The 18,194-nt window shown below is 44.8% G+C and overlaps 3 long non-coding RNA genes across 4 annotated transcripts; 1 reads left to right on the top strand and 2 right to left on the bottom strand.

Moving 5' to 3' along the window:
• Window positions 1-247: 247 nt before the first annotated feature.
• On the bottom strand, window positions 248-1,094 carry LOC137841068 (uncharacterized). The gene is made up of 2 exons (XR_011088416.1): window positions 764-1,094; window positions 248-576 (listed from the first exon to the last, which is right to left on the bottom strand). It is a non-coding gene; the product is annotated as an uncharacterized lncRNA (long non-coding RNA).
• A 620-nt stretch (window positions 1,095-1,714) lies between these two features.
• On the bottom strand, window positions 1,715-4,262 carry LOC125983744 (uncharacterized). Of its 2 annotated transcripts, none has more exons than XR_007486789.2 (4): window positions 3,704-4,262; window positions 3,116-3,295; window positions 2,539-3,052; window positions 1,715-2,448 (listed from the first exon to the last, which is right to left on the bottom strand). It is a non-coding gene; the product is annotated as an uncharacterized lncRNA (long non-coding RNA). The 2 variants fall into 2 exon arrangements; XR_007486790.2 differs by having other exon boundaries at window positions 2,539-3,014; window positions 3,704-4,261.
• A 12,866-nt stretch (window positions 4,263-17,128) lies between these two features.
• Window positions 17,129-17,901, top strand: LOC125983749 (uncharacterized). Its single transcript, XR_007486797.2, has 2 exons — window positions 17,129-17,492; window positions 17,591-17,901. It is a non-coding gene; the product is annotated as an uncharacterized lncRNA (long non-coding RNA).
• The last annotated feature ends 293 nt before the right edge of the window (window positions 17,902-18,194 follow it).

The raw sequence follows: 18,194 nt of genomic DNA on the forward strand, positions 1-18,194 counted from the left end.
GATGACATCACGTAGCTCCGCCCCCGTATTTACTTCCAAATGGACCCAAAATAAAATAGTGTCGTTCGTTTGGGCTTCGTCTGTGCTGGTTTGTGCTGCAAAAAGTTTTGTTTGTGCTGCTTCCGTTTCGGATATATTAGGCATTTAATTTCTAGCGCTGACGTAACCTCCAAATGAACCCAAAATGGTACCAATTGATTGTGCCGCAAAACAAATTTGTTTGCATGATTATAATTATACATCTTCATTAACCCCGTGTCATGTATTTTATTCTAACAAATTTTCACTTGACATCATAACTCTTCAATTCTTACACATGTATTATCCAACTAATTACCATGCAAAGTGACCTCTGCAGGCCGGTAAGACATATCGCAACAGGGTTTCATTAAGAACAGTGATGACTCTCTACACACTGGTAGCTCAAAACGGTTTCTATCTGGACAGTTGCGTGTCCAGGTAGCCAAGGAACTTTGTGAGGGCAGGATGGAACCACATGTATGGCGAGCATCACAGGCAAATAAACTGATGACCTTTGGAGTCCCTGAGCCAAGCCACCTGCCAAATTTGGCCACCCTGCGCAAGGCAAAGCAAGAGAAAAATTATTTGCCATTAGGTGACAAAAATCCAATTTTATCATTGCAGATGTTGAAATACAGTGCACCTCACAGTGACAGCATCAGACATTGGACTTGACAAGTTTTTCTGTCACTATTGGAGTCAAACACAAATGCATATGTACAAGAGCTTAAAGAAATCTCACCCAATATTATGTGTTGATGCAATGGGCTCAATAGTTAAAAAACTGATGAGGCCGAATGGCATGTCGGGCCATATCTTCCTGTATCAGGGTGTTATGACAGGGCATACCAGCTCCAGTATACCAGTCGTGCAGATGTTGTCAGAGAAGCATGATATTAATGCTATCACACAGTGGCTGAAGGAATGGATCCATGCAGGTGCATCTGTTCCTAAAGAAGCAGTAAGTGACTTTTCGCTGGCGATTCTTGGAGCTCTAGTCAAAGCTTTTACCCCTCATCCTGATTTGAAGAGCTATATCAATGAGTGCTTTAACATTTCACATGGGAATCAGCCTGGACATCTACCTCGATGTTTTGTCAGGGTAGATGTAGCACACTGTATTAAGATGATCTCCCGATGGGACTGCCTGAAAAACAAAAGACCTCGTGTTAAGGATTTCTTTGTCAGGTCAATTGCACAGCTTCTTAAGTCACAATGTTTGCAACATGCAAAAGAACTTCTCCGTGCTATCACCATTGTGGCACTGAGTGAGACAGAGGGTGTTAGGGTTTTCAGGTTAGTTTGATCCTATGATTATGTTGGAATGTAACCTGTAATAATTACCCTCGCCTGTCCTGTCTTAACATAAGTAGTAGAACAAAGTGCTAAGATCTTTTGAACTGATTGACTAGCTGCAGAGGAAGCAATCAAAGTTGTTTTGTTCACACAACATCGTGAAGGACCCCCTGCTGTGCTTTGATCAGCCAGGGGCTTCGGCCATTTGTCTACTCTGACCCCCACTCTCACCCCCACTCTGTTCCTCCTAATAAATATGCCCTTGCAGGAAGGAGACTTTTCAGACTTCATTCGATCATCGCTGTTCAGACAGCGACGAATGGACTCTCCACCTGCAGGTGTCTAAAAGAACTTGCTTGTCTCCCTTGTGGTTCTTGCAAAATAAGTTGGAGTGAGCAAATCTCTAACAGAGGGTAATGACAGTTCTGGAGCCCCTATTCCATCAGAAAAGTGCAAGAAATACTTGAGAGCGCAAATCGCGGAGGAATTTGTCCCCATTTCAGATGAGGAAGATGAGGGACAAGAACCAGGTGATGCATTAAACCAACACATCCAGACTAATGTCCGACAGTGGGTGACAGAAATATGTGAGGAGAGCAGGTCACTTGCCATGGCTGATGGGGATAGAGACAACATCCACTTCCTCCCTGAGATTATTCCCCAAATAACAGGACTTGGAAGTTACTTGCCACTCTGGACAGCAATAATGGTCCCTCTCTTCAAAAGCACCAGCATCACTGCAAGTTCCGCAGCTGTTGAAGCAGAGTTCAAAAACATAAAAAAAGGCCTTTTCAAGCATGAAAGCCTACCCATGCGTGTGGACCGGTTTGTTGCTCGTCATCTTTCCTTCATTGAAGGAAACATGCGGATTTGCTTTGCAAAACAAAAAAGTGAAAAGGATGAGTGTGATGCCACGACTGTCAAAGAGCCTGACAACGTCTGCAGTACTTCTCAAACTGAAGTAGTAAACAAAAGGGAAAAAAAATCTCATCCTGAAGAAGCGGAGCCAGATGCATCTACTGACAGTGCAGTTGAAAACTGGAGAGGTTTAGCGGTCCCACCGAAGAAAAGAAAGATCACGTCATATCTTTCTCCTTGTCCTGAATGGCTGCATATTGATACACGAGTGGGCTGGAAAAAAGTCAAGGTACCATTGTTGAAAAACGGGAATCATCAACAGCCTGTTAAACTTCGCACATCAAAAGTGTTTGTGCTCAATACCTGTGCATTTGATTCTGTCTTGCAATGCTTATGCTGTTCTTTCTGTGAACGTTTTTCATTGGAAAAGACTGTTCTGAACTATGAACATGGGAACCAATTCCTCCACCTGGTGAAAACCATCACAACACAGGGTGTGAACCAACAGGTATACTCACAGAGGGCAGAACTGCTGGGGCAAATATTCAAACCTGTCCTCCTGACCTCTGGTGCTCTCCAAATTGATGCACAATGCCACATCTCCATTGTAATTGAGAGCGCAATGAGGAATATCCCAAGTGTGCATTTGATAAAACAATGCTCCTCACAGTACTGCAGTTTAAGCCAACAAGTAACGAGGCAAGTTTCATTTGTTTGTGTAAACATTGCTGTCCTGCAGACCTGTGGCATGGCTTCTCTTCAGACTGCTGCTGAAGAGGGACTCAGTCTTCCTGACTCTCTCTGCCTCAGGCCAATAGAAAACCCTTCCCAGTGTCCGTCTTCATTCGAAACACAGGACGACAGTACAGGCAAGGCTCTGTGTTCAGGTAATGTCACTCACAGCTACAATCTGGGAGAGTTTGTGTGGATTGGCACTGACCTTGGTAGCAGTTGCAAGGAAGTTGCCTTGCTTGAATTTCCCTCCAGTCTGGAGCTAAAAGAGAAGACATTTACTTTAAGAGCTGTCATTGGCTTTGAACCAGGACTGACCCAGGATTCTCTTGGCCATTATGTGGCATACTGCAGGAGGACTGCATATGCCTGGGAGATCTATAATGACCTGGGAAGTGGAGTGAAAGCAGCATCAGTAAACACTAAAATCTTCCCGCATGCTGTGTTCTACACATTGCAGTAATACATTGTTTGAATTGTTGTAAAAAATGTTGATGATGTTCCCTTTGACAAAGAAAGTTATTTTTTCACGTTTTCAAGTTTCTTTTTCTGGCTGTCATCAACTTCACATACATGTATTAATTGTTGCATTAATCAATGTTTTGGAACAAACATAGACTCACCAGGTATTTAGGTTGCAGTGAACCTTTTACACGTCAGATTTAATTGAAAATAATGATCATATAGGCGTAATGATAACAAGGGAATTAATCAATAAGCACAATAAAAGCCGTTTCCCGCAGTGAAAGTTTTCTGCAAGATAAAAAGAAGAAAAAAAGACGAAGAACATATTTACCTTGTATTCGTCCTACATCAGGAGCATTCCAGTCCAGGAGCTTGAAATTCGCGACGAAATACGGTTACGTCATCGCTAGAAATTAAATGCCTAATATATCCGAAACGGAAGCAGCACAAAATAAACTTTTTGCAGCACAAACCAGCACAAACGAAGCCCAAACGAACGGCACTATTTTATTTTGGGTCCATTTGGAAGTAAATACGGGGGCGGAGCTACGTGATGTCATCGCTATTAAATAAATGTGTAATATCTACGAAACGGAGGCAGCACAAACGAAAGTTTTTGCTGCACAAACCAGCACAAACGAAGCACAAACGAACGGTACCAATTTGGGTCCATTTGGAGAAAAAGGGGGGGCCAAGTTCACTGTGACGTCATCGCTAGAAATTAAATGCCTAATATCTCCGAAACGGAAGCAGCAGAAACGAAACTTTTTGCTGCACAAACAAGCACAAACGAAGCACAAACGAACGGTACCATTTTGGGTCCATTTGGAGAAAAAGGGGGGGCCAAGTTCACGGTGACGTCATCGCTAGAAATTAAATGCCTAATATCTCCGAAACGGAAGCGGAACAAACTAAACGTTTTGCTGCACAAACCAGCACAAACAAAGCACAAACGAACGGTACCATTTTGGGTCCATTTGGAGAAAAAGGGGGGGCCAAGTTCACGGTGACGTCATCGCTAGAAATTAAATGCCTAATATCTCCGAAACGGAAGCAGCACAAACGAAACTTTTTGCTGCACAAACCAGCACAAACGAAGCACAAACGGACGGTACCATTTTGGGTTCATTTGGGGGGAAAGGGGGGGGGCTGGGTGAACTCTGGATGACCTATAAAATAATCGTTCATAACTAAAAAAACATAGCAGCACAAACGATGATTTTTGCTGCACAAACCGGCACAAACGAAGCACAAACGAATCGGACTATTTTCCTTAAATTTTGCGAGGTTGGGGGGGCCAACTTCACGCAGGTGCCTCACGGTAGTCCCAGGAGCTGGTGGAAAAGGCACAAAGTGCCGTCGGACCGCTAAAAAGTGTCCATCCACTCTTCTGGTGCTATTTCCGGCCACTTCCCGCGTGTGCACGCCCCCCCCCAGTAGTCCCAGGAGCGCGTGGAACAGGCACAAAGTGACATTGGACCGCTAAAAAGTGTACATCCGCTCTCCTGGTGCTTTTTGCGGCCGCCTCGGGCGTGCGAGCGGCCTCCCGGTAGTCCCAGGAGCGCGTGGAAAAGACACAATGTGCCGTCGGCCCGCTAAAAAGTGTCCATCCGCTCTCCTGGTGCTTTTTTAGGCCGCCTCCCGCCTGTGCACAGCCCCCCGGTAGTCCCAGGAGCGCGTGGAAAAGGCACAAAGTGCCGTCGGACCGCTAAAAAGTGTCCATCCCCTCTCCTGGTTCTTTTTTTGGCCGCCTCGCGCGTGTGCGCGTCCTCTCGGTAGTCCCAGGATCGCGTGGAAAACACACAAAGTGCCGCCGGACCGCTATAAAGTGTCCATCCGCTCTACTGGTGCTTTTTTCGGCCACCTCCCGCGTGTGCACGGCCCCGCGATTGTCCCAGGAGCGCGTGGAAAAGGCACAAAGTGCCGTCGGACCGGAGAAGAGGCGGATATGCGGTAAGTGCGACTGACGGTGTATTGACAAGGCGTGTCCGCCAGAGAGAGGTTATTCCCCCGCTACAGCTGCAGCGGCAGTGCTGAAAAGTCTCCCCGAGCCCCTGGAACTCTTCGCGGGGGGGAGATGTGTCCCGTGCGAGGTACCAGATGGCGCTCCACGGTCAGCAAAGCCGCTTTTGGTGGGCTAGCGGCCCCCTGGAAGTCTATTAACGCTATGTGATCTCCGCCGCAGACCTTAAAAAATGTCTATCCGCTCTCCTGGTGCTTTTTTCGGCCACCTCCCGCGTGTGCGCAGCCTCCCGGTAGTCCCAGGTGGGCGTGGAAAAGGCCCAATGTGCCTTCGGACCGCTAAAAAGTGTCCATCCGCTTTCCTGGTGCTTTTTGCGGCCGCCTCGCGCGTGTGAGCGGCCTCCCGGTAGTCCCAGGAGCGCGTGGAAAAGACACAAAGTACCGTCGGACCGCTAAAAAGTGTCCATCCGCTCTTCTGGTGCTTTTTTCGGCCGCCTCCCGCGTGTGCACGGCCCTCCGGTAGTCCCAGGAGCGCGTGGAAAAGGCACAAAGTGCCATCAGACCGCCGAAAATTGTCTATCCGCTCTCCTGGTGCTTTTTGCGGCCGCCTCGGGCGTGTGACTGGCCTCCCGGTAGACCCAGGAGCTCGTGGAAAAGGCACAAAGGGCCGTCGGACCGCTAAAAAGTGTCCATCCGCTCTCCTTGTTCTTTTTTGGGCCGCCTCGTGCGTGTGCGCGGCTTCTCGGTAGTCCCAGGAGCACGTGGAAAACACACAAAGTGCCGTCGGACCGGAGAATAGGTTGATACGCGCTAAGTGCGATTGACGGTGTATTGACTTCGCGTGTCCGCCTGAGGGAGGTAATTCCCCGCTACAGCTGCAGCGGCATCGCTGAAAAGTCTCCCCGAGCCCCTGGAACTCTGCGCGGTGGGGAGATGCACCCCGTGCGAGGTGCCAGATCGCGCTCCACGTTCAGCAAAGCCACTTTTGGTTTGGCTAGCGGGCCGCTGGAAGTCTAATAACGCTCCGTGATCTCCACCGCGGAGCTTAAAAAGTGTCTATCCGCTCTCCTGGTGCTCTTTTCGGACACCTCACGCGTTCCCCACTTGGGGAACAGAACCGCACTCGGGCAGCGACTCGGGGAACCGAACCGCACTCGGGCGGCGACTTTGGAAGTCTGTGCCGCGATCGGCAGCAACTCAGGAAGTCCGTACGGCAATTGGCGGCGACTCCGGAAGTCTGTATCGCGATCGGCGGCCACTCACAAAGTCCGTACCGTGATCGGCGGCATTCGGAAGGCGGGGCTGTGCGCGGCGGCAAGAGCCATCAAGCGCCGCAGCAGTGGGAGTAGAGCCAGGGACGATCGCGGGTCCGACGCAGCTGGCTTGGATGTCTGCTGACGTTCGCGCCCGATGGTGGCCGTGAGTCTCATGACGCCGGGAGGCACTCCAACGGCGGCCGTGAGTCCGGCGTCGCGGCACCAGAGTCCGATCGCGGCCGCAAAGCCGCTGGCGCCAGAAGCACTCCGATGGCGGCCGCGGGTCCAGCGTCGCCGGAACAAAGTCCGATGGTGGCCACGGGTCCGGCGTTCCGGCAGCAGAGTCCCAACGATGCCGCGAAGCCCATGGCGCTGGAACATACACGGATTAGCGGTCGTGGATTGGGCATCGCAGCAGGATCTGATGGAGGAGGGGGGGGGTGTTAGAGATTTGCTCACTCCAACTTATTTTGCAAGAACCAAACAGGAGACAAGCAAGTTCTTTTAGACACCTGCAGGTGGAGAGTCCATTCGTCGCTGTCTGAACAGCGATTATCGAATGAAGTCTGACTCAGGCCTCTTGCAGGACCATTTTTATTGAGAGAAACAGAGTGGGGGTGAGAGTGGGGGTCAGAGTAGACAAATGGCCGAAGCCCCTGGCTGATCAAAGCACAGCAGGGGGTCCTTCACGATGTTGTGTGAACAAAACAACTTTGATTGCTTCCTCTGCAGCTAGTCAATCAGTTCAAAAGATCTTAGCACTTTGTTCTACTACTTTTGTTAAGACAGGACAGGCGAGGGTAATTATTACAGGTTACATTCCAACATAATCCTACGATAAAGATAACCTGGAAAACCCTAACATCTCCCTCCTGTTTTATCATATGATTATGTCACCCCAAACAACAAAGACAAGAAAAAAAACATATATACGTATAATGAAGAAAGTAGAATGGTAAAAATAAAAACAACAAACAATGATAGCAACACTTTCCAGTGAAGATGAGGCATTACCTCAAACTTATTGTGTAAGCGAAAAACCTGCTGGCCAGATGTTATTAGCAGGAAAATTCTTACACGGCCCCGTTGCCACAGGCGACCAGAATGCTATTGAAGGAATGAGGTCGAAATACAAAAAGTCCTGCCTCGCTACAAAAACAGATATGCCCAAACCTCATTGAATAAAGTACATAAGCAGACAAGTATATTCACATATTAAATAAATAAAAGAAACATTTGAAGCATATAATTATACGTACACACCAAATCAATAAAGAAGACATAACTAGACATTTTTGATAAGTGGTGATGAGAAAGGTTTTTATAACTTTATGATCTGATATATATATTTCTGAGGACTTTGAAATAACAAATGACTTTTGATATATTGCCTAAATAGCTTAATGACCCTTAAGGAACTGTGGAATGCATGCCTGATGTTTTTTCTCTGAATCATGGACACGGCCAGAGTCGTCTTGACCGTTCAGTACTTGATTGTATCTTATGTTTTGACTAATGCTAGACGCCAGTTTTTAATTACTACTGAACGCTCTGCACAGAGGGAAATAGTTTGTCTAACAAAGAAAAGATACGGTTGAATGCGGTACGACAGTGTATGTCCAAGATTGGAGAAGAATGTTCACAGGAAGGTCACGTGGAGATAAAACCAGTGGGTGCCAGAAGGAGCCACCCGAGAACTCGGCCAAAGATGATCGCCAAGGCCGAGAGACGGGATGGAAGACAACAGCCCCCTCCACACACACACACACACACACACACACCAACAGCCCCCCACCAACACACCGAATCGCCCATAACCAGCACCACTCCCATGGAAGCAGACTCTCCTTCGAACTTGCCCCACCCCGAAGACTCATCGCCCATCAATCCCAGCCCACAATGTGCTACTGAATATAAAACTGATCTAACAACCTTGGACTTTGCCTTTTCTGAATGGAGACTTTCCGCTCTTGAAGGGCCCAGCGCTGTATTGTACTTTCCTGAAAACAGAGCTTTTTGAACAAGAATTGTGATTGAACTCAACCAATCTGTCTAAGTCTAATTTCTGCTTCAGTGTCTTTGCATTTTCCTAAATCTGAAGAAATCAAACGAGCACGCAGTGAGTAAATTGGAGAACAGGTGATTGGCAAAGGCTTTTGCCGTGAGGCGCAGATAACGCGCTCCCTAAATTGTGGACAAAATCCAACACTATCAATAAAAAATAAAAAGAAAAACACAGAAACAGTACATCATTGTATCCATCACTTGTGAAGCATTTTCGATGGTCAAATCAACAAGTTTCCGCAATACATGCTCAACAGAACAGCATCTACGCAATCCACGTCTCATTATCATTATCACATCCGTCACGTCTAAGAAGTTGTATATGTGCTCGCGTTTTCGTCAGCTGCTGATGTTCTAGTCTGTAGGTGAGGTCTGTCACACACACTGGCGCACACACTCGTGTCCAGTTGGCAGGCAGCATGGGACAACTCTCGTGACCACAAAACCATGATCCGTACTGAACAGGCACGTGCACTCATAGGATGCAGGTGAGGCAGTGCCTCTGAACTTCTGGATGAAGTAGGTCCCGTCCGATGGTGCAGCCATGTTGGTAGTAGAGCCCTTACACCTTGAAAACGGCTCTCTCATCCTGGCACACAGCGGTGATGTCCAAAGCTCCCATCCAGTTTCCTCCTGGAGAGCAGTCGTCGTTAATGCATTTGTGGGTCCTGCAACCTTGGATGCAACATGTGTAGTCAGCAAGACTTGGAATGGTCCCTCCCGTCGTGGCTGGCCCAGTTCCTTCTTTTGATGACCTCGATGTAGACCCAGTCTCCTGGATTGATGGGGTTGTCGACCTGTGAGGAGGAAAGATCAAGCGGCAGTAAATTTGTCTTTGACACAGTTTGAGCGTCCTGATCATATAATCTGCCAAGGACTGCTCTTCATCTGTTGTTTGCAACTCTCGTAGTCAATTGTAGTGCCCATTTAACTGGCAAATAGGAATGTTTGCGGGAAGAGTTTGAACACTTCCTAATGATTCCCTTTAACCAAAAACTATTTATGACAGGGCCGTTCCCATTTATTGCCTCCTGGTTTAAAAGAGATTGTCTTACCCATGCCTTCTTTCTCCTCACACGCTCGCACCCACACAGGGTGTGAACACACACGCGCACACGCACGCGCGCACACGCACGCGCGCACGCGCACGCGCACGCGCACACACGCACACACACGCACACACACACACACACACACACACACACACACACACACACACACACACACACACACACACACACACACACACACACACACACACACACACACACACACACACACACACACATCTGCACGCACACATACACAAAACGGCATACAAAGTTCAGACGAACGACAACAAGACTGTCACAATTTTACAGAGATTACTCGCAAACAGAACACACAGACAAAGAGATTGTAATCCATCTCTCATGTAGCTTCTTTTGATAGAATCTCCTATCGGTAACTGTATAGCAGACGTTTTAGCATATAATCCCATACTCTGCTCTCTCGCTTCTACTTTTTCATGTCGGTGCAGTCGTAGGTGGCCCCTATTGCAGTCATTGTCTTGTTAACTGTCGCCGTGTGGCTCCTATGCATGATTGTGTGAATGTCAAAAATTGAACGTACCTAACTTTCTGACCATCCAACCTCCACTGTGGTGCAAAAAACTTACTATTGTATTGAGTAGGTACATTGAGCAACCTAGCTTCCTCCTGACTGCCAAATGTCCTGTTCTAAAATTTATATAACTCGACCTCTACGTCTTAAGCTTGATGAGCCAAAATAAAAGATCTTGCTCTTGTTTCCTACCGTTTTAGCCTATTTGTTTTATCTAAATCCGTTCAATCTCTGATTATAATCTGTAGCCCTATGTATTTTTCAAATTTTTATTTATTCATTTATCAAATCTCCTCAGTTCTGTCAAACTCAGTGCACAATGAACCTCCCTTCCACTTTGACCCAAGCTTCACCAAATTTGGGAACGCCGTAGCAAGGAGTGCGATTTGGTTGTCGGACACTCCAAGTCCATATCTTTTTGCCGCACTTCACCCTATCAAGTTGGTGTTCTTTTGTTGTTGCTTCAGAGCGACCCCATCCATCACTCTTGAATGAGTCCATTGTTCAAATTAGTCAATTTTCATCATTGTGAGTTCCTCCGCTTTTCACTGTCTTTTCTCGTCCCCGAGGATGTTGTATTTCCTCCGGAGTGTACTTGTCCTCCTCCAAGCACAACAGCAGTCTTTTCTTGTCCTTCGCCAAAGGTCAAAGGTGCTTCAGAGCCAGGCACCATTTTGTAGTTGTTCACGGCTGCAGGCGAAGACTCGGATTGGGTTTCAGGGGCCCTGACACTGAGAATGACAGGCTGGGACGTCAAACTTGTAAGACTATCTCCAAATGTAGCTGCTTCCATCAATTTGCTGGTAACATTTATCTACCAAACTTCAAATTCTCCTAATAACAACGGTCTTGTTTTTATATCGTAAATCCTGCAACTCATCCTATTTTTGAGCTACATTTTATCTATAGTTCCAATTTAATCGGACAGTATGTTGTCTTCAGTATCATTATTGAAAATCAACTCATCGAGGTCTGCTTTCCACATCAAGCCCTGATCTGTATGTCTTGACCTCTCACATGTTATTGTCATGCTTGCTCAAAAATGTGATTTAGAGTATGGTGCTGTGAATTCTCAATCTCCCCAATGAAATTGGATCCCACCTCGTAGTTCTTATCGTTCTCATGTTCCTGTTAGCCTGCAATTGTCCAAAAAATGTTTTCTTTTAACTGTCTTTCTTTTGAACCTCCAAATCTCTCGTGTTGCTAACCCATCTACACCAGAGCAAAAAAGTTACCACAATATAACACCAAATGTATTCGAAAATTCATTGTCATAAAGTGTTGTATTATTACTATCTTCCACTATCTGTCCTACTTACTCCCCCCCTTTTGAGGCTTGGCAACGCCCATGCCTCACACCTTGACAAACTTTTTGGGAGCATGCGTTCTTTACTACATACGATTCCATCATCATTTAATTTGACTTTCTTTCCAAAACGCTTCTCAATTTCTCAGTTCACACATCTTCTACATGTGTTACTGGTTCTCCAGTTTTTTTTCTCTAGTTAATTATCAATCCAAAAGCTATGTGTTTCTTTCTAACATTCAACCTGCTCAAAATCACTCTTTCATCAAAGTCGCTCTACTAATTTTCTATAGTAGTCGCCAACAACTTCAACCATTCAACCTGTAATTTCTTTTCATTCAGGCTATCATTCATCAATGTTCATTTGCATCTCACACGCAGTCTCCAAAAAGGAGTCTTTCTATCACATTGGTCCCAATTCATCCAAGCTCACCACACAACATTCATATATCATTTTCAACTCAGGTTTCCTGGTAGAATAATCCACCAATTCAAAAAAACTTAACTAAAACAAACAATTGTCAAATTAATCTGATTTTTTTCTTGTTTTTAAATTTGAAGAACTCAATCTCTCAGATTTAGCTTGCATTTAGAATTTTATATATTATAACACAACCAATCAATTATTCCTATTAAATGTAGCATTGCAAAATCTTAAATTCACAATTTAGCTTCTTCCAATTCCTGAAAGCATGTTCTGTCGTTTTTTTTCTTCGAATTTCTCATGTGGGCTCGACACTTAACATGCACTAGTGTGGATTAGTTTCTGCTTGCAAACAGATTTCTCTCTTTTTCCTCTCATTTTTATCTTTCAAAATCATTTCTGTTCTGTGGTGCTAATTGGATAGACCACAGTCTAGCAAATTTTTTTTTATACAAAAACTTTAGCCTATGTTCATCATTTTAACATATACGCACACGCATGCACAGCTCTTGCATGCAAAAGGTAGTAGTTCCCAGCACCAATGATTCGTCACAGGCTGGCCATTTCCTGTGGTCGATCATGAGCTGGTCCCTCCCATGCACACGAGGACAGCACATTCTAATTTTATTTATTTATCTTCTAGAAGCAAGTTGCATTCCTTTACCACTTGATTTGCATATTTTAACTTCAGTGTAACACAATTTGAGCTCGAGTCATTTGTAATTTGGGCATACAAACAGCATTGTCATACTTCTTGGATGGACAGGACTTCTAATAATCTAAAAAAAAAATTCTAATAATCTGACAATGACATGTTTTGCTGTCATATGGGAATCTATTCTTTCTTTCTCTGTATGAGCATAAGCGGTCAAAGAGGAGGAAGCTTGTCATGCTAAAAATGAGGCTTTTCCTCTGCTCCTTCCTCCACCCTTTGATTGATATTGTTTTGCAAAACGACACACTCTTGCATAGTGTCCTCGTCTCCCACAGTTCCAACAGTTGTCTAAATCTGATAGGGGTTTTGATCTGAATGGTGGCTTGCGACCTTGTTGGTATCTAACTCTCCCTCTGCCCCTTTGGGAACTTTGGAAGAAGATCGTTGTATCTTCATTTAGATCATTATCATCATCTAGATGAAATACATCAGAACTTTTGCCTTTTTTGATCACTTTTTCAGCATGTCTGGCCCATTGCATAGTTGTTGTCACACTTGCAACATCCACTTCCACCAAATGTTTCCTCACCCAGTTGCCTATTTCAGGGCGGAAATTAGTGAGGAGCGCATTTTTAAGCTGTTGTTGATAAGCACTCTCAGCTGTATCATTGAATGGGATGCCACTATGCACCCTGAATTCTTTTTCAAATCTCAATTGAATGGCGGCCTCATCACTTTTCAACTTTCTATCTTTTGGATTTGTTCTCTTCTTTCTTGTGAAGCTTTCAACCACATTTTAGCACAATCCAATTCACTCTCTTTTCTTTTCTTTTTCAGTCCATTTTTCTTTCTATCCACACTCTCTTCTAAAACATCAACTACTATCTTCCACACTTCAACTCTCAACTTCCCTTCTACTCCATACTTTTTCTTCCACTTCAGCATATATTGCATACAATTAAGAAATCTACTCGCCATGTACTTCTCATCTCCGTCAAGAGGTAGAGATTTACCGTTTTTATTTCCCATCTTAATTCTAGTAGTTTTAGGTTTTACAATCTCTGTCTCAAAAATATTATTATTATTATTATTACTATTATTACTTATTTCTTTGAGGATCCTCAATGCAGGTTTAAATTGACCTTTCAACAAATTACTAGCCTGTATTATTGCCGTGGATCAACGCTAGAACTGCTTTTTAGTCAATTTATCCTACCAGTCACACACTCAATCACACTAACTCCAGCGCTTTTTTTTTTTAGGCCTCATGGCTCGGACAAACCAAAGCCGTATCTCATAGCTCGGACAAACCAAAGCCGTATCTCATGGCTCGGATAAACCAAAGCCGAATCTCATAGCTCGGACAAACCAAAGCCGAATCTCATAGCTCGGACAAACCAAAGCCGAATCTCATAGCTCGGACAAACCAAAGCCGAATCTCATAGCTCGGACAAACCAAAGCCGAATCTCATAGCTCGGACAAACCAAAGCCGTATCTTTAGCGCTTTAACTTACTTGTCCCCTGGTTCGTTGCACCGCCGGATCCCGTCAATCCACCTCTGTCAGACGAAGGCAGACCTAAGATGCTGGCCCAGCGAAGAATTCTCTTCCCAGGACTTTCTTTTCCAGGTCCTCCTAATGGACGCTGGCTTGTCGACAATGCAGCACGTCCTCTTTCGCCGGTCAGATGGTGGGTATGAGGATCCCGGGTTTCGGCACCAAAATGTTAGAGATTTGCTCACTCCAACTTATTTTGCAAGAACCAAACAGGAGACAAGCAAGTTCTTTTAGACACCTGCAGGTGGAGAGTCCATTCGTCGCTGTCTGAACAGCGATTATCGAATGAAGTCTGACTCAGGCCTCTTGCAGGACCATTTTTATTGAGAGAAACAGAGTGGGGGTGAGAGTGGGGGTCAGAGTAGACAAATGGCCGAAGCCCCTGGCTGATCAAAGCACAGCAGGGGGTCCTTCACGATGTTGTGTGAACAAAACAACTTTGATTGCTTCCTCTGCAGCTAGTCAATCAGTTCAAAAGATCTTAGCACTTTGTTCTACTACTTTTGTTAAGACAGGACAGGCGAGGGTAATTATTACAGGTTACATTCCAACATAATCCTACGATAAAGATAACCTGGAAAACCCTAACAGGGGGTCCAAGCGCTGGTCGCTGTGATGGTCGGATCATTTTGTCACGGTCGGGTGGGGCATGGAGCAGGACGACCAAGTGCAGCTTGGACCAGGGTTTATTGAAGCAACTCAAAAGGCAAACTGACATGACTTAACAAACAATAACTTGACTGACTGACCGGGACGTGAAACAAGAAGACAGCAGGACATGACGGCGTCACGACAGTACGACAACACCGAACGACAGCAACCAACAGGACAGCAACCAATGATCCGACAGGGAGTGAGGGGCAGACAGGACTTTTATACACGACAGGTGACGAGAGGCAGGTGGGAACAATCACACTGATCATGGACACACAGGAGGGGAGGGGCGAGCACACAGACAGAAACCAAGACAACAGACACATAGTGGAGCAGTTGGGGACGAGACGTGACAGATGGCTGTTGTAAACATTTCCTTTCACAATTGACGTGGAAAAAAAAAAGGCTTTAAGCACCTCGTATTCCCTAAACCATCCATGTCACAACCAGGCTTTCTTCTAAGACTTTTGGTGTTTCACGAAAACATGGCGATCATGAAAAGTTATTGACAGCTTTTTGTATTTTAGCACGAATTTGCCGTTGTGACCTGCATTTTGCTGTATCAAAGTAAATGTCATGAAAAGCAGAAAAGCACTACAATGTCTTGTGTTGGGTTATTTTACAATAAAGACTGCTGGAGTCAGGCTCTTTATTCATTGTACATAGTCTGCTCTCTAGCGGTAAGAAACGTGAACTACATTGCAAAAAAATAAAGGCCCGGCCCTGCTTAGCTTCCGAGATCGGACGAGATCTGGCGTTCTCAAGGTTGTATGGCCGTAAGCTGTCATGGGTATCAAAGTTTTGCATTTTATTGACACAATCGCCCCTGAAAATTTGCAAAGTTTCTGAATGCCATATGTATTCGGTGTTAGTACTTGCATGGGAGACCACCTGGGAATATCAGGTGCTGTAAGCTTTTTTTATTTTATTTTTTTCTTTTTTTTTTTCTCAAAGTACTTCACGTTTCTTACCGGTTTTTGCCGATGTCCGCGCATCTTTTGACGACGACTTTGGCGGGGTTTATCTAACACAATCAGACTACGGTGAGTCAACCGTTCATCTAAGGTAGTTAATATAAATGCTATTAGTTGGTGATTTATTTTATGTATGTAACAGATCTCGTGGCCGCGGCCACTAGGAAAAACAAGCAGCCGACACAAGCTGATTTTGAATCACAGACTCTAGTCACTAGAGTCTGTATGGTATGGGCAAACTACGGCCCGCGGGCCGGATGTGGCCCGCGGGACCGTTTAATCCGGCCCGCTAACCCTAAATAAATTGTATTATTAAACTTTTTTTTTTCGGTCATTTTGCCTGCAGTGACTGCGTTTCCCCAGTAGATAGGGAACCACTCGCCTGCGCATTTACTACCGGAAGCTGTGTCAGAAAGCTCGGTGCACACTCACAAGTGCGTGTACGTACTCAGTAGTACGGAAATGGCGCACTCGCGCTCTATTTGTAGCAGTGCCGAATTTAGAGTGTGGGCTGTGACGACAGCATTCTTGTAATTTGCGCGCCGAGTTTTCGGATACAGTTTTACGCTAAAGCCACCCACAAACCTTCCCCTGGAATCCTTCCATTAAAATGAGTCGCCCAAGGAAAAGCAAGGTGGACACTGAGTGCCGAGTGTTTAAAAAGAGTGGCCAATTTGGCTCGACGTACGCGACGTGACGTTCAGCCACATGAACATCAACATCAAATGAACACTGAAAATGAAGGGGAGGCTTTCAAATTTGTTGTAAAAAAATGCATTTTGAATATGATCTGTACAAATAGCAGGGATTGAAACTAGCGACCATTCTCATTTTCAAACAATGCAGGATGCTCAAGGACATTGATGCACCACCTGTTTGTGACTAATCTTAACCTTTAAAGTTCTTAAGGCTTACTTTAAGGAAGTGTTTTCCGTTTCCTCACTTCTGTTACCAGGTGTTTGTGAGTTAAAACTCTGCTCTGATTTTCAGATACCCCTCACCGTGTTGCCGTTTTGATTACTTTATTTGGATGTATGCTTTCACCGATTCTTCAAGATGATATATTTGGTCAAAATGTTTGCCGTTTGATGTGATCTCATAAGATAAACATACATCTTTCATTAATCTGACCTGCAGGCACTGAAGTGATGGAGACTGTTATTCATAATAACAGTGTCATATTTTTTGAGAAACACTGATAGCAGTTTTTTAGGGATGTTTTTTTTTTTAATGCTGTTAATAAATGCATTTGTTTTCAAAAAACTTTTTTGGAATATCCATGCTTTACTACCTACTAAAGGCCAAAACCTTTTATGCAATGACCTTTACAGGTCGTTCATATTACTTCACACAAACACTACATCCATCTGCTCCTGGTTCGGCCCCCCGGTCAAAATTTAGAACCCAATTCGGCCCGCAAGTCAAAAAGTTTGCCCACCCCTGCTCTAGTGGGTGTCTTTGGGTGCCATTTTGAAGCAGCGGAAGCGGGCAGTCGGATCAGAGCCAGCGAGACCAACCGCATCAGAGTCACGTGCTACCATTGAAACCAATCCACTTACGTCCCACACCTACCGACAGGAAGCATCCACGGACATAGAATTAGCGGAGGCTCTTTCTGCATACGAAGGCTTGAACCATTCTCACGAGTCGACAAACAGAGTTGGAGGTATTCCTTCTATTTTTTTCTCTTTCTATGTTATCATTCGACTTGCTATTTTTGGTATTATAACGGCTTAACTGTTTTTTTTTTATATCTACTTCCAGTTAAGCGTCGTGACACAGGACGAGGGGTTCAAAGAGGAAGGAGGAGGAGGAGGGGGTCATCCTTCTACAGCACGAGCCACTCAGCCAGCAGGGGGCCTGATAGGAGACAGCCCGTAAAGTGCCGTGGTAATTGTATCTACAAAAGGCGGTTACAGTAATGTTTTAAACTAATACGTATTTTGACACATTTTGCCGAATCAAGATAGGTCTGTGTTTTTTTCTGTTGTGTTTTGTAAAAAAAAAAAAAAAAAAAGGAAATTCAAACATTCAGCAGAGTCAGATTTCTTAACAAACATTGATGAAATAGGTTTGCAACCATTTAGCGAAACAAGCCATAGAAGTGACACACCTGAGCTAGATTTGTCAAGCGTTAACAATGATTTGCTATCAAACAATACGTCTACGAGTCAAATAGCAGATTTGCTCACCAATGTGAGCACTGCTTTGTTAGAGGGAGAAAGCCCCCTCAGTCCTGCTATTCTTACCCATTTACAAGCTGTCTTCACCTTCACACTAATAATAATAATAATAATAATAATAATAATAATAATAATAATAATAATAATAATAATAATAATAATAATAAAAGATAACAATAACAATA

The sequence above is a fragment of the Syngnathus scovelli genome, chromosome 16, assembly GCF_024217435.2.
Source record: "Syngnathus scovelli strain Florida chromosome 16, RoL_Ssco_1.2, whole genome shotgun sequence".
In the NCBI taxonomy this organism is placed as follows: Eukaryota; Metazoa; Chordata; class Actinopteri; order Syngnathiformes; family Syngnathidae; genus Syngnathus; species Syngnathus scovelli.